This window comes from Camelus ferus, chromosome 24, assembly GCF_009834535.1.
Source record: "Camelus ferus isolate YT-003-E chromosome 24, BCGSAC_Cfer_1.0, whole genome shotgun sequence".
Lineage (NCBI taxonomy): Eukaryota > Metazoa > Chordata > Mammalia > Artiodactyla > Camelidae > Camelus > Camelus ferus.
Genome location: NC_045719.1, coordinates 17,184,785 through 17,198,681, shown reverse-complemented (window position 1 = coordinate 17,198,681; position 13,897 = coordinate 17,184,785). Strand labels below are relative to the sequence as shown.

At 43.2% G+C, this 13,897-nt stretch overlaps 1 protein-coding gene across 1 annotated transcript in view; it reads right to left on the bottom strand.

Moving 5' to 3' along the window:
* Nucleotides 1–11,865, bottom strand: part of GALNT1 (polypeptide N-acetylgalactosaminyltransferase 1) — a 77,762-nt gene extending 65,897 nt beyond the window's left edge. Inside the window, exon 1 of the mRNA XM_032467247.1 lies at nt 11,755–11,865. The gene's annotated coding sequence lies outside the window, so the exon portion shown is untranslated. The remainder of the gene's footprint in view (nt 1–11,754) is intronic.
* Nucleotides 11,866–13,897: the final 2,032 nt, after the last annotated feature.

The following is a 13,897-nucleotide window of genomic DNA, read 5'->3' as shown; positions in this document are numbered from 1 at the left end:
GACATGCACAAATATAAAGCCTGAACATTCATAATTGAGCACACTGCTAATATAAAGACTTGTTTTCACAGTTTTCTAACTCCTTTTCATGCTAAAAAGAACAGTATTAAAGAAGCATATGCAGATAACTGAAACCTTAAAGCAAGGGAGACCTAATTTAGCTCCAAAGTTTAGCTGGAAAAAAAAAAAAAAAAAGTCTGCCAGAAGAGCCAACTTTAAGCACTTAAAAGCTACTGGTTTTAAGACTGTCAAAATGTTGATGATTACTGAGGTGAAACGAATATATGAAGGTTCATTATAACACTCTACTTCCACATATATTTGAAAATTCCCACAATAAAACGCTAAAGAAACAGAGAGAGAGAGAGAGAGAGAGAGAATGAACAATCTGAAGAATCTTAAAGAAACCAGAAACATTTTTTTAATAAATAAAAGTGTTACTTGTTTTAAGCCTTCAGTCCGGAAAGAGTTTCTGTGAAACTACAACCCAGGTCCCCTGACTCTAATTCATGCAGCTTCTACCTTGCCATGTTAGGGCACCAGCCTGTTTAAGAGTATCTTGAGGATTTTACCTCGAACAATTAGCAGAAGGAATTTCGTTATCTCTTCCCATTGCAATTCCGCGTTATGACATCCGTTGAGATGCCATTAGCTTTAAACTAAACAGAAATCACTCCTCAAACTGTTTACACATAAGGAAATGTAGCGGCTCACATAACTGTTAGTCTGGGGTGGGATGGAATTCAGAGCTGGCTCAACCTAGAAGCTCTAGCTCCATCCCTCTGCAATTCCCTCAGCTGCCCGCTGGAGCCTGTTTCCTCCTCGGGTTGGATAACAAGATTTGCTGCAGCAGCTCCGAGCCTCAGAGTCACACAGGACAATCTACACAAACAGAGGGGTCCTCCTCCCCATGCCTTGCACAAGGAAAAAAGTCTTTCCCAGAAGCTTCTGTGAAATTTCCTCAGCCTCGTAAATGAGAACAGAGCAAGTGAGGGCCGGCAGCCAAGCATCCCTGCGGGTGTGGGGCAAGTGAATCACAGGTGGACCCCACCTTGTGTGTCCTAAGAAAATGGACCAGTCTTGATATTCTTACATATTATTTTATTACATTTTTGTTATGTGTGTGAGTATTGCCACAGGACATTTTCCATAATATTACAATAGTGTACTGTAATAGTTCAGCGTGACTGGGAATTAGTCAAAACCGGCTGCTTCATTTAGGCCTCACCCCCAAAAGATTTATCCTTTTATACTGAGACTGATCTTCATGACACAACCCAACCTTCCCCGATGGGCCGAAGTCAGCGCTGGGTTCGCCACGTTCTTCCCCACTTCCACCCGACTCCAGCCTGTCGGCTGCAACACTCAAGCTGCCTTCTAACGCGATCATCCTCAGTGACCCCATCTTCTGTCTCGGGGTCCAACACCCACCGGCCATGGCCACCTCTCACTGATACTTCAGCCAAACCAACCCAGACACAAACCACACCCGACCATCTGGGGCTCACATTTCCTCACCCCACCACACCCGCTTCTATCTTCAAACAAACTCCTATTTTTTCCATTTCTGTTAATGACGACATTCTTTTAAAGGTCGAGTGACTGACTTCTCTCTTTCCTCCACAAAGTGACAAGAATATCTGATTCCATCTCTAAAAATGCACCTATATGTTCCTATATACACAGTCAACTAGACTAATGCATCAGCCCCATTTCCTACCTCTAGTCTTTTAAAATAAAAATCACCCTCATCTACACACATATTAAAGTTTAATTCTGATATGAATCAACAGTCTCATCAAAATCCTTCAACGACTCCCTACTGTCTTCCAAGTAACATCCGTATTTCTCTGCTCAGTATTCAAAGGCCCTATCAATCTTGTCCACTGTCCTAACAAAGCAACCAAGTTCAGTGGTTAAGACCATGAACTCTGGAGCCAGACTGCCAGGGTAAATGTGCAGACTCAGGGGCAGGTGCAGATCCCAGCTTCACCACGTAACTCCCTGGGCTGCGGCTCCATCTCTACAGTGGGGATAATGATGAGAGCATCTACCTCCAAGGCTGCTTATCAAGATTAAATGAATCAATGTAAGCAGAACACTTAGAGTAGTGCCTGGCACTGAGCAGGGCTACATACACTGTGTCTTATTTGCGTTTGTAGCACCACCTCCAATTATCAATAGCCTATGTCCTTGTCCATCTGAACCAACTTGCTGTTCCTCTAACACTCCTCAAACTTCCCCTTGTGGGGTAAGAGCTCACAACACCAGCTGATAAACTGCCAGTGTTGGCACAGGAGTGCCTCTAACTCCAGGGCATTTCCAGTCAAAAGCTTCTACCACAAAGCTTCTTTCTCTCCAGGGGTGTCCTTACGGCTCATGCACTGAAATGCCCCAGAGGCTGTTCATCATAGGATTTCCCAGCCCTGTTCAAAGACCGCTAGTCTGCAATTAATCATCCTCTTCTTCCCTCTACTTTCACACTCCCCCCCTCGCCCAAGTTTCAGATCAGAGACTGGTCATCTTACCACCATTCTCCATGCTAAGTGGCAAAGCCCCTAATTCTGGGTAAAAGTTGAAATAAAACAGTCCTATTTAGTCAGGTAGTGTTTCCTTTGCGTTGAAATGCTTAAAATAATGACAAGTAATTCTGCAGCCTGACTATGAGCAGAATATGGACTTCCCTCTGAAGCAGTCAGGCCTTACCACTGTTACCACACTGCCTTCTCACCCTCTAGAGGTCCTGCTAGGCACAGGGACTTGTAAATACTAGTAGAGTGTTTACTGATAACTCCGAGAGATGGAAAAATGAGTTACAACATTCCTGGAAAACTTCACTCACTTTTTAGCCTTAAGAGGAACAACAAAATATAAAATGCAATGTGCAATTTTCAAAGACTAATCCAACAACTTAGCATGTAGCTTTCTACAAATGCAATGCAAATTCTACTCTTTTTTATAACTGAACTGACACTTTAAATTTTTTTAACAAGAAGGAAGTCATTACCAAAGACACAAAAATCTAGCAAAAACCATGACATCTAAACCTAAAGAACTGTCTTCAAATCACCTCATGGCTCCCCAGAAGGCTTTACCTAGTCCCTGAGTGTCTGTCTCACAGCTGAGGTTGTCAACCAAAAGATTACATACCAGAAACCTATGCTGAGACCTCTTCCCAGAACCAAAAACAATCATATGCTCTCTATGTAACATCAGACGTCATAAATTACAATGATTATAAAGGGTTCTTATAAACACTCACATGAATTTATTCTATGACTTATAAGAACTCTAAAAATCAAAGGAGAAATAAGTCACATTAAGTCAGAGATGCACTCTGAAGTCTCATTGCTGTTGCTACAGCTACCCTAAAACACTCTTTCTCCTTGAGGACTAAAAGAATTTCACATTGAGGATGTCCCTACAAAAATACAAGGAAAACAGCAGAGGAGAAACTTAACTGAATGGCTGATCACTGACCTCTAATTTCGGAAAGAAGCAAGCAGCCATACCCCAGGCAGTATGAGTCACAGTGCGGACCCTAGACAGCAAACTGCTTGTACCTTCTCCAAAAGAAGTAACTATGAGACGGGGAGCAAGCACTTAGAAATGCTGATAGCAGTGTGACAGAGATTTTGTATCTACCAAATCTAATAATAAAAAAGTGGAAGTTGTATATTGTAGGCTTTTAATTTCATCTTTCTTGTAATTCATTTTTTATATATGCTAGAAAAGAATCAGCCTATGACAAAGGCGGGTGTTAAAAACTGGTCCTTCAGGGACATTTGCTCCCAGGAAGCTGGAGTAGATGTACTTTCCCCTATTCCTCCAGATAGCTATAACTAGAAATCCTGGACACTGCATACAAAACAAACATAAGAGGGCCCTTGAATGTGGAGAGAAGGCAGACTGGCAAGGGACCTCAGGCCCGAGGAACAACATAATGGTGACCTCCCAGGGTTTTATTGTTGCCTCATATATCCCAGACTTGGAGCTGAAGAAGCTGGCAAACTGGAAATGCCAACAGGCACAGACAAAAAAAGCCCCAACAAAAGCCTGCTCTCTTGAGCCAAAGGATCAGAAAAGGCACATCATAACAAGACAGAAAACTCTAAGGACAAAACCACTCTACTCCAGACAAACATCACAGAAAAAAACCATGGCCCCACCCAGGCCAGCAAAGCTCGGGTGCGTAGCTCAGATTTCCATATACTCACCAGGTGGCAACAAGGCACCCCCAACCCCTCCACACGAGGGTGATGCTGAGGAGGCCAGGTAGGGAGCCCACGCTTTCATCCATGGAAGCTGGTAACAAGGCACCCAGCCACACCATCTCCCTGGAGAATTCTGGACCTCCACCCCCATGTGCTGGTAACAAAACACTACTTCTTGGGGCAAGAAAGGCCAAGTGGGGAGCATGCACTTCTGGTTCCTCCTCACGGTAACAAGGCAGCACCGCAGGCCGCCCCTGCCCTGCTGGAGGAGCGTCCAAAGCAGGTAGCTAAAACAGAGGCTTAAATAAGATTCAGAATTTCACAGCATGATATAAACATGTTCTGGTTTTAATTAAAAAAAAAAAAAATCACTCACCATACCAAAAGCCAGGACCACTTCAAACTAAATGAAAAGACGTCAGTAGACACCAACACCAAAATGACAGAGATGTTAGAATTATCTGAGAATGATTGTAATGCAGCTGTGACAGAAATGCTTCAATAAGCAATTTCAAGCACTCTTGGAATTTAAAAATAAATAAAACAAATAAATAACCTCAACAAAGAAACAGAAGATATAAAGAAGAACAAAATGGAAATTTTAGAGCTGAAAAATACTGAAATAAAAAGCTAAGTGGATGAACTCAATAGCAGAATCAAAGTGACAAAGAAACTGGAAGATACAGCAACAGAAATTACTCAATCTAAACAACAGAAAAATAAACTAAGGAAAAACTGACAGCCTTAGGAACCTGTAGGATCATAACAAAACATCTAACATTCAAATCATCAGAGTCTTGACAAGAGAGAAGACAGAGTGGACTGAAAAAGCACTCAAAGAAATAATGGTGAATACTTCCCAAATTTGGAAAGAGACATAAACCTACAGACTTAGGAAGCTGAGTGAACGCACACAGGATAAACCAAAAGAAATCCAAACCAATATGTGTCACAATTAATCATTTGAAAACTAAAAATAAAGAAAAAATCCTGACAACAGTGAGACAAAAGTGACACCTAAACTAGAGAGGAAATACTATTTAGACAGTGGATTTATCATCTGAAACCATGGAGGCCAGAGGCAAGTGGAATATTTTCTATGTGCTGAAAGAGAAGATCAACACAGAACCCTATACCCAAAGAAAACATCCTTGAGAAATGAAGAGCAAATCAAATCAAGACACTCTCAAATGAAGAAAACCAAAGAAAGTTTGTCACCAGCAGACATATCCTAGAAAATGGCTAAATTAAATTCTTAAAACAGGAAAGAAATGATAAGGGAAGGAATCCTGAGACATCAAAAGAAAACACAGTAAGCAAAAATACAGGTAAACAGGTTTTCCTTCTCCCCTCAAGTTTACTCATTCATGTTTGTGAAAGCAAAAACTGTAACACAGTGTCTAAAGCACTTCCAAATGTTTTTAGAAGAAATACATACAATTGTATTCAAACGGGGGAGGGGAAAGGGAGGTATACGGAAGTGAGGTTTCTATATTTCATTGGAACAGGTAAAATGATGACACTGGTAAACAATGATTAGCTTTGTATATATAATGTAATACCTGCATTAACCAGCAAAAATATTTTTAATTTAAAAAAGTTGTATAAAGAAATACACTCAAAAACAGTATAGATAAAGTGGAATTCTTAAAAAAAAAAAAAGTCAAGTAACCCACAGGAAGTCGAGGATAGGGAGAAGCCCAGAAAAACAAAAAAAAGGGGGAACAAACAAAAATAAAATGGCAGACTTAAGCTCTAACAGACCAATAATTACATTAAGTATAAATGGTCTAAATGCATCAATGAAAAAGACAGAGACTGCCAGAATCAATTAAAAAGGAAAAAAACATAACCCAACTGCTGTCTACAAGACACTTAATTCAAACGTAATAGTTTAGGCAGGTTGACAGTGAAAAAAAAAAAAAAGAAAAAAGAAAAGAAAAAGGAAAGGGATATACTGTCCAAACAATTAAATGAGAGCAATCAAAGGAAAAAGAAAAGTAGTGGCTATATTAATATCAGATAAAGCAGAATTCAGAGCAAAGAGAATTACTAGAGACAAAAAAGGACATTATGTAATGACAGAAAGGGTCAATCCACCAAGAAAACACAGCAACCCTAAATGTGTATGCACCAGAGAGCTGCAAAATATGTAAAGCTAAAAACTGATATAACCTAAAAGGAGACACAGATAAATCCACAAATATAGTTAGAGATTTCAACAACCCTCCCTCTTAAGAGCTGACAGACTAGGCGAAAAAACAGCGAGAGTGTAGAAGAACTCAACAACGCCATCAACAACTGATGGACCTAACTGATATTTATGAAACATTTATAAAACACTCTACTCAACAGTAGAAAACACATTCTAGTCAAGTGTCCATAGAACATATAACAAGACAGACCATATTCTGAGCAATACAAGTCTAAACAAATTTAAAAGAGCTGAAATCATAAGAGTACCTTCTCCAACCGCAACAGAATCAAAACAGACACCAAAAATAGAAAGATAATAAGAAAACCTCCAAGCACTTGGAAACTAAGCAACACACTTCTAAATAACCCATGGGTCAAAGAAGTGTCAAGGGAAATAAAAATATACATTAAACTAGGTGAAAATAAAAATACAATATAACAAAATTCGTAAGACACAGCTTAAAACAGTGCTTAGAAGGAAAACCTATAGTGCTAAATGCTCCCATGAATATAAATGCAGAAAGTCCTTAACAAAATATTAGTAAACAGAATTCAGCAAAACATGAAAGAGATTATATACACCATGACCAAGTGGAGTTTATTCCAATAATGCAAATTTGGCTCAATTAAAAAAAATCAGTCAAAATACTCCATTATATCAATAGTAAAGGAGAAAAATCACAGGACCATAAAATCAAAGCAAAAAGCTCATGACAAAATTCAACACCCATTCATGACAAAAACTCTCAGAAAGATAGGAATAGAGGAGAACTTCCTCAACTTGATGAAGAGCATCTACAAAAAAGCCTTCAGTTAACATTATACTTAATAGTGTATAATATAAGTGCCTGACAATTAGCTTTTTTGATTGTATAATGTAAACTCCTGACATTAAGCTTTTGATTGTCTGGGTACCTACTTTAAAGGCATCCATCTCAAATAACACATTGCCAGCTACACAACCAGGTAAAGAGCCAGACTGCCCCACCCATGAAGTTTCCTTTTTTCCTTTTTAAGAGAGCTGTGGTAGATGAGACAGCTGATCATTTGATGGCTTACTTTTCCCTTCCTGTTCTTACATTTTACATTCACCAATAAAGAGTGAACCCACAAAACCCTAGGCACCCAGCCCTCAACCTCAATAAAAGCAGAAACCCAGGTCCGCGCCCTCTACTCATGACCTTGCAGTGTGGCCTCAGGCATGACACGTATCATCCTCCAGCACCTATGAGTAATAAACCTTTTCTTTTCAAAGTTCCCTGATGGCTGCTGCTAAGGTGTGTTTTGCAATCATAGTAAGAGCCACAAGGGCCAGTCCAGACACAACACTGGCTCCAAAAGGGGAAACGTCTGTGTGGGGCCTCACCACCGGCCCAGGGGAGTGCCCCTAGGCATTTCTAGCCAAAAGCATCACTATGGACTGGCTGAGACTGACCCAAAACATAGTAAAAGACTGAATGCTTTCTCCCTGAGATCAGGAACAAGGCAAAGACGTTCTCTTACTATTCTTATTAAACACAGTCCCGGAAGTTTTAGCCAGTGCAATAAGGGAGGAAGAGGAAATAAATGGCATGCAGATTGAAAAGGAAGAAATAAAACTGCCCCTATGTAAACATGACATGGTTGTCTACTTAGAAAGTTGCGAAGGATCTACAGAAAAACTCCTAGAACTAATAAATGAGTTTAGCAAGATTGCAAGATACAAGATCAATGTAAGAAAGTTAATATTTCCTTATACTAGCAATGAACATATGGACATCAAACTTTCAAATACAATGCCATTTCAATTGCTCAAAATGCAAATACTTATATGTAAATCTAACAAAAATCCAACAAAGTCTAACAAAACATAGACTTGTATGATAAAACTACACAATGCTGATGAAATAAAGAAAAGAAGGTCCAAACAAATGAAAAGACATACCATGTTCATAGACTGGAAGACATAACACAGTAAGACATAAATTCTACTCAAATTGATACACAGGTTTCATGCAATTCCTATCAAAATCCCAGTAAGATTTTGTAATTATAAACAAGATTATTCTAAAATTTATAGGGATAGGCAAAGGAACAAACAGCTAAAACAATTTTGAAAAGGAATATGAAAAAGAATAATGAAGTAGGAGGAATCATTCTACACCTACTTAAGATTTATTTTATCCCTACCCTCAAACACCATACACTCAGGTAGAGTGACAAACAGAAGCATAAATCAACAGTGAAAGAGTTCATAAAGGAGATGGGATTTGAACAAATCCTTGAACAAGAGGTAGTACTTCCACAAGTAGAGGTGGAGAGGGGAGCATGTTGGGAAGAAGAAATCACATAAAAACGCAGAGCTAAAAATAAGTGCAGTGCCTATGGAGAAAGGGGCCTGTGTGTGTTGTGAAATAACAAAAAGATGGGGTAACAATGGGAGGTCCCCAAAAGCTGGAGAGAGGAGTTCAAATGTCACTTACTGAGAGAAGACTTTCTCACCAACCCAGCCAACCAAAAGCAGCAGCTCCTAAGCCCTCACACAGCATCATTTACCTTTTCTTTATAGCACCCATCACAAGTTGTAATTATTATGTACTTAACTGCATGTTCATCTAATCTGTCCCATCCCAGTTATCTTGAGTATCTAGCTCTGGGTCTGGCACAACAAGTGCTCAATAAATATTAAATGAGTCAATGAACCAACAGTAAGTATTCACTCCTACTTCTCTTTAATGCAGTCTTCTTTCCTGCATTGTCTGTCACTCCACTAGCCTTGGTCCCTCTCTGATCCACTACTTCTTTTAGCTAATCTCTTATTTTTTCTGGCTCCTCTACCTCAGCCTGGCTTTGAACTCATCAGAAAAATAAAGACTCAGTATATTTTAAAACAGTGGTTCACACTGGCAATGCTATAACATGCTTCTGAATATCAACCAATTAAGAACTGTATCCCAAGAATCTGTTACTGAAAACAACATACTAAAGTTGTAAGTTGTTACAGAAGCATAATAGATGTATATATTACATGAACAAATAAGAGCAGAAATAGCTCTTCCTGCTATGGCCTTACTTTCCTGAATATGAGAGCCTTTTCCCAGAACTGGTCTATGAAAAGCTGTCCACCAAAGACAGCCAGGACAGGACTCCTCAAGGCTACCAAAGTTATGCAAAACTAGAGAAACTGAGAAACTGCCACAGACCAAAGACTGAGAAAACATGACGACTAAATGCAACGTAGTGCAATGTGGTACCCTGGATTGGCTCCTGGAACAGAAAGAGGATATTAATGGAAAAACTGGTGAAATCCAAATAAAGTTCAGAATTTAGCTTAAAAAACTAAATATGTGTATATATGTATATATATACACACACACGGCACCAACATATGATTAAATATGATATATAAACATTATTTTATATTATTAAAAAGGGAAAGAGCTAGGGCATGCAAGTGAGGCAGGAAATGAAACTTAGGCCAGGGTAGCTGGGGCTTGGAGCTGAAAAGCTACACATAGCTCTACCTTCATTTTGATTCTGGTCCCGTGCTCTTACCTGATGCCCTGAAAACTGCTTTGCTTGCAACTGCTTGAGAATAACTAGTTTTGACTTCTGAAGAGGCTCATTAATATACACAATATGCATTTATTGAGTGCCTACTGCGTCCCAGGCACTGTGAAGTCTTTGGGGATACATGGCTGGAAAAGGAAAAGAAGCTCTGCTCTCAAAAAGCTTATACTCTATTGGAGACAGGCATTTAATAAATATTTGTGTAAATGATGAGTGTTGCCAAGACTTTACAGCTGGCCTCTTAGGAGCCCTACCAAACAATCCATTAGGACATCTGTTAAACCCAGTTATCACCGGTGTTCTAAATAAGGCCTTCAGTGTGAAAACAAATCACTTGAGAGCCGTGATCTAACACCTGTGACCTGTTAAATCACTTTAACAGCACTCAATTCAGTTGATGTGGTTTGGGACCTGAGATTCTACATTTCTTCCAAACTCCCAGATGATGCTGCTGCTGGTTCACAAACCACACTTTGAATTAGCAAGGCACTGAAGGTACCACAGAAACATTCTTCAAACTATCATGTAAAATGCAAGCCAAGGACATTTTGCCTCTTATTCACCACAGTATACCCGGAACTTAAAACTCTGCCTCATAGACAGATGACACTGAAAAAGTATTTACTGAAAAAATAAATCGATATATGGCCTAGACAAGGGCTGTTCAATAGTAGCCATTGGTCACATGTGGCTACTGAATGCTTGTAATGTGGCTAGTGAATTTTCAAAAATTTAATTTTAATTAATTTAAATAGCCACATGTGGTTAGTGGTCACCACAATGAACAATCCAGGTCTTGACACAGGTGTGATATAAAGAGCACTGGATTAGTAAGACTCAGGTTTGAATCCCAGCTCTGCTGTTTAGTTTGTGACCTGGAAAGTTACAATCTCTTAGGGTCCCAACTTCTTCATTTTTGAAAAGAAGACAAGACACTCCCCCTACCCCAAGCCTCTCAGGGTTCTTGACAAGAGGTATTATATTATATAGTGTATTAAGCATAAGGTATGATCAAGGTAACACTGTCGCCCTCCAGAAACAGTTCACAATCACAAACACTACTCTGCCCATTGCCAACACTTGCCAGGTTAGCTTAGAGGCTCTGCGAATGAAGCCAAGGTCATAAGTTCGGAGTAGGGGGACCTTCACTTAGCAAGGTTGACCAGGTAAGAGAGGCAATGACATTGCAAATCATCACAATTCCTCGCAAATCTTTAAATGGGCACTGTATAGACTATGGATGAGTAAATGACATTTCATTCATTCATTCTTCCAGGAAGCGCTGCCACATTACCTAAAGCCCGCTACTTTCCATCCACAGACATTTGCTAATTCAGGACCAGGTCGCGCTGGCGGGTATTGGGCCGGGAAGCCCCCGCCCCGGGCCGCCCTCGTGCTCTCCCCTCCCCCGTCGCGCCGGCCGGGCGGGGGTCAGCCTGGCACCGCGGCTCCAAGTACCACTCGGCCGGGCCGAACCAGGAGCCATATTTAGCTGTATTTTTGGTCAATAAAACAAACTTCCGTCTTCTAAAGAAAAACGGTTCTAACTCAATGTCAAACTAGGACGGAAACTCGCTGCTCGCCGCAGCTGCCAACCAGAGACGCCGCGTGTCCAGCAGCCCCGGAGTCCCCGACCCGGACCCGCGCCCAGCGCGCTCGCGCCCCGGCCACCGCCGAGCCGGCCACAAAGGGACCGGAGACGCGGACGCGGCCGGGCCTCCTCCTCCCCTCCCTCCGCCGGCCCCGCGCAAGCGGTCGCGGCTCTGGGACGGCCCGGGCGCGGGCGGACACTCACCTCGGTCGGCGCGCGGCGGCGGCGGCGGCGGCGGGCGCTCCTCGGGGCCGGCCCGGGCGGTCGCGGCGCGGTCCCGCGGGCCGCAGCGCGGGCGCTACTCTCGGGCCGCCGTCCGCCGCGCCGCCTACTCGGCCACTGCCAGCGGCTCCCCCGGCGGGCGGGCGGGCCCGGCGCGGGCCCCGCCTCCGCCGCGCCCGCCTCCGCCTCCGCGCCGGGCCTCGCGGGCTCGGCGCGCTACTCGGGGCCGCCCCGCATGCCGCTGCCGCTCCCGCTCGCTCGGGGCCGCCTCAGCGCGGCGGGCCGGGGCCGCAGGGCCGCCCGCGCAGGCCGCTTGGGCGCGGTCCTCCCCGCGCGCGGCGTGCTCGCGGCGGCGGCGGCGGCGGCCCGTGCGGCTGCGCGGGGGAGGCGGGGGCGCCGCGCGCTCACCCGGATGCGCCGCCCCCGCCCCTGCGGCGAGCCCACCTCGGGGCCAGGGCTCTTCCCTCGGGGCAGTGGAGGTTCCGGCGTCTCGACGCCTCTGCCCCTGCCTGCCCGTCCCGCGGGAAAGCGCGGAACCGGGGCGCCGAGGCGAGGGCCCCCTGGAGGCGCGTGCGGACCTGACCCTGGCGAGTCTGGGTCTGCGACGGGCTCGGCCGTGCCGTCCGGGCCGGGTGGGGTCTCCACCTGAACCTGTGGACGGACAAAGAGGCTGCCGCAGCAAGTGAAAGACAACTCGGCCGTTTCACGTCGAGCAGATAGTGGGGTGGGAGGAAAGGAATGTGCTCTCACCGCGCCGAGGAGATCCTTGTCCCCGGGGCCGGGGCCGAGGCTGCTCCTGACCCGGGTGGGGCCGCTCGCGGCCTGCCGAGGAGGACGTGCAGCTGGAAGACTGTCGGCGGCGCCTTGGTCCGGCCCTGCTGAGCGCTGCGCGCGGCGACGGGGATGCAGGAGGTCCAGGACCCAGGATGGGCGGCGACAGGGGAGGCCACCGACCCGCACCGCCGGAAGAGGCAGCCAGGCCTTGGGGGACAAAAACTGCTCGGCCCCCTGCGGGATGGGGACTGTTTGGGGGCAGTGTCTCCTGCGTTATGTTCTGAGAGGGGCCCTTCTACTGTGTCCCCTTGAGAAACACTTCCTTGGCACTGATTCCAATTCCTAGCCTACCCTGGTCTGAAGAGAAGACGCAGCCCTGGTCTTCCGTCACTCACTAGGCGTAACGGTTATTTTAATAAATGTTCTACTTAAATCATTCAGAGATTTGTGTGGCTTGCTTGCCAGCCAAGAGCTAGAATAATGAGATTTATGTTTACAATATTTAAGTGGTCCTATTTGCATTTTTTAAATAAAGGTACGTTCACAGAACCAAAAAGCTGTAAGCAAAAAGTGTTACCAAAGATTATCTCTGGAATTTTACTATCCTGTTTTGTGCTTATCTACATTTTCCAAGTATTATGAAATAAAAGTAGCCTTTTAAGAGTACTTACATAATATTTTGAAACAAAATGAATCATGACTGGCCTGTTAATGTACCACAAGGAAACTTCACTTTGAAGTTTGTATCTCTCTTAAAAATAACTGTATTAAAGAAAAAAAAAGGACTTGGATAAAAAAAGATTTGTAAATCATACCTGATAAAGGACTAATAAATAGAATATATTAAGAACTAATATCTTAATAAGGCTACTAATCTAATTTTAAATGGGCAAAAAATGAAAATAGGTATTTAATGAAAAAATATTTAAATGGTCAATGATAGCATGAAAAGATGCTCAGCATCAGTAGTCACTAGGGAAATGCAAATCAGAACCACAAGGAGGAAGCTCTTCATACCCACTACAATGGCTGTGATAGAAAAGACTGACAATAACAAGTGTTGGTGAGGAGATGAGACCACTAATCTACATTTCTGATGGAAATGTGAAATGGTTGCAACCACTTTGGAAGTTTGTTAGGTTCTTTAAAAGTTATATAAAGTACTATATGACTCAACAACTCCACTCCTAGGGATTTACCCCAGAAAACTGAAAACATGTTTGTATAGCAAGCTGTACATAAATATTTATAGCAGCATTATTCATGGTACCCAAAAAGTAGAAGCAATCTAGGTATCCAGCAACTGGTGAATGGATAAACAAAATGTAGCATATCCTTGGCAGTGGAATGC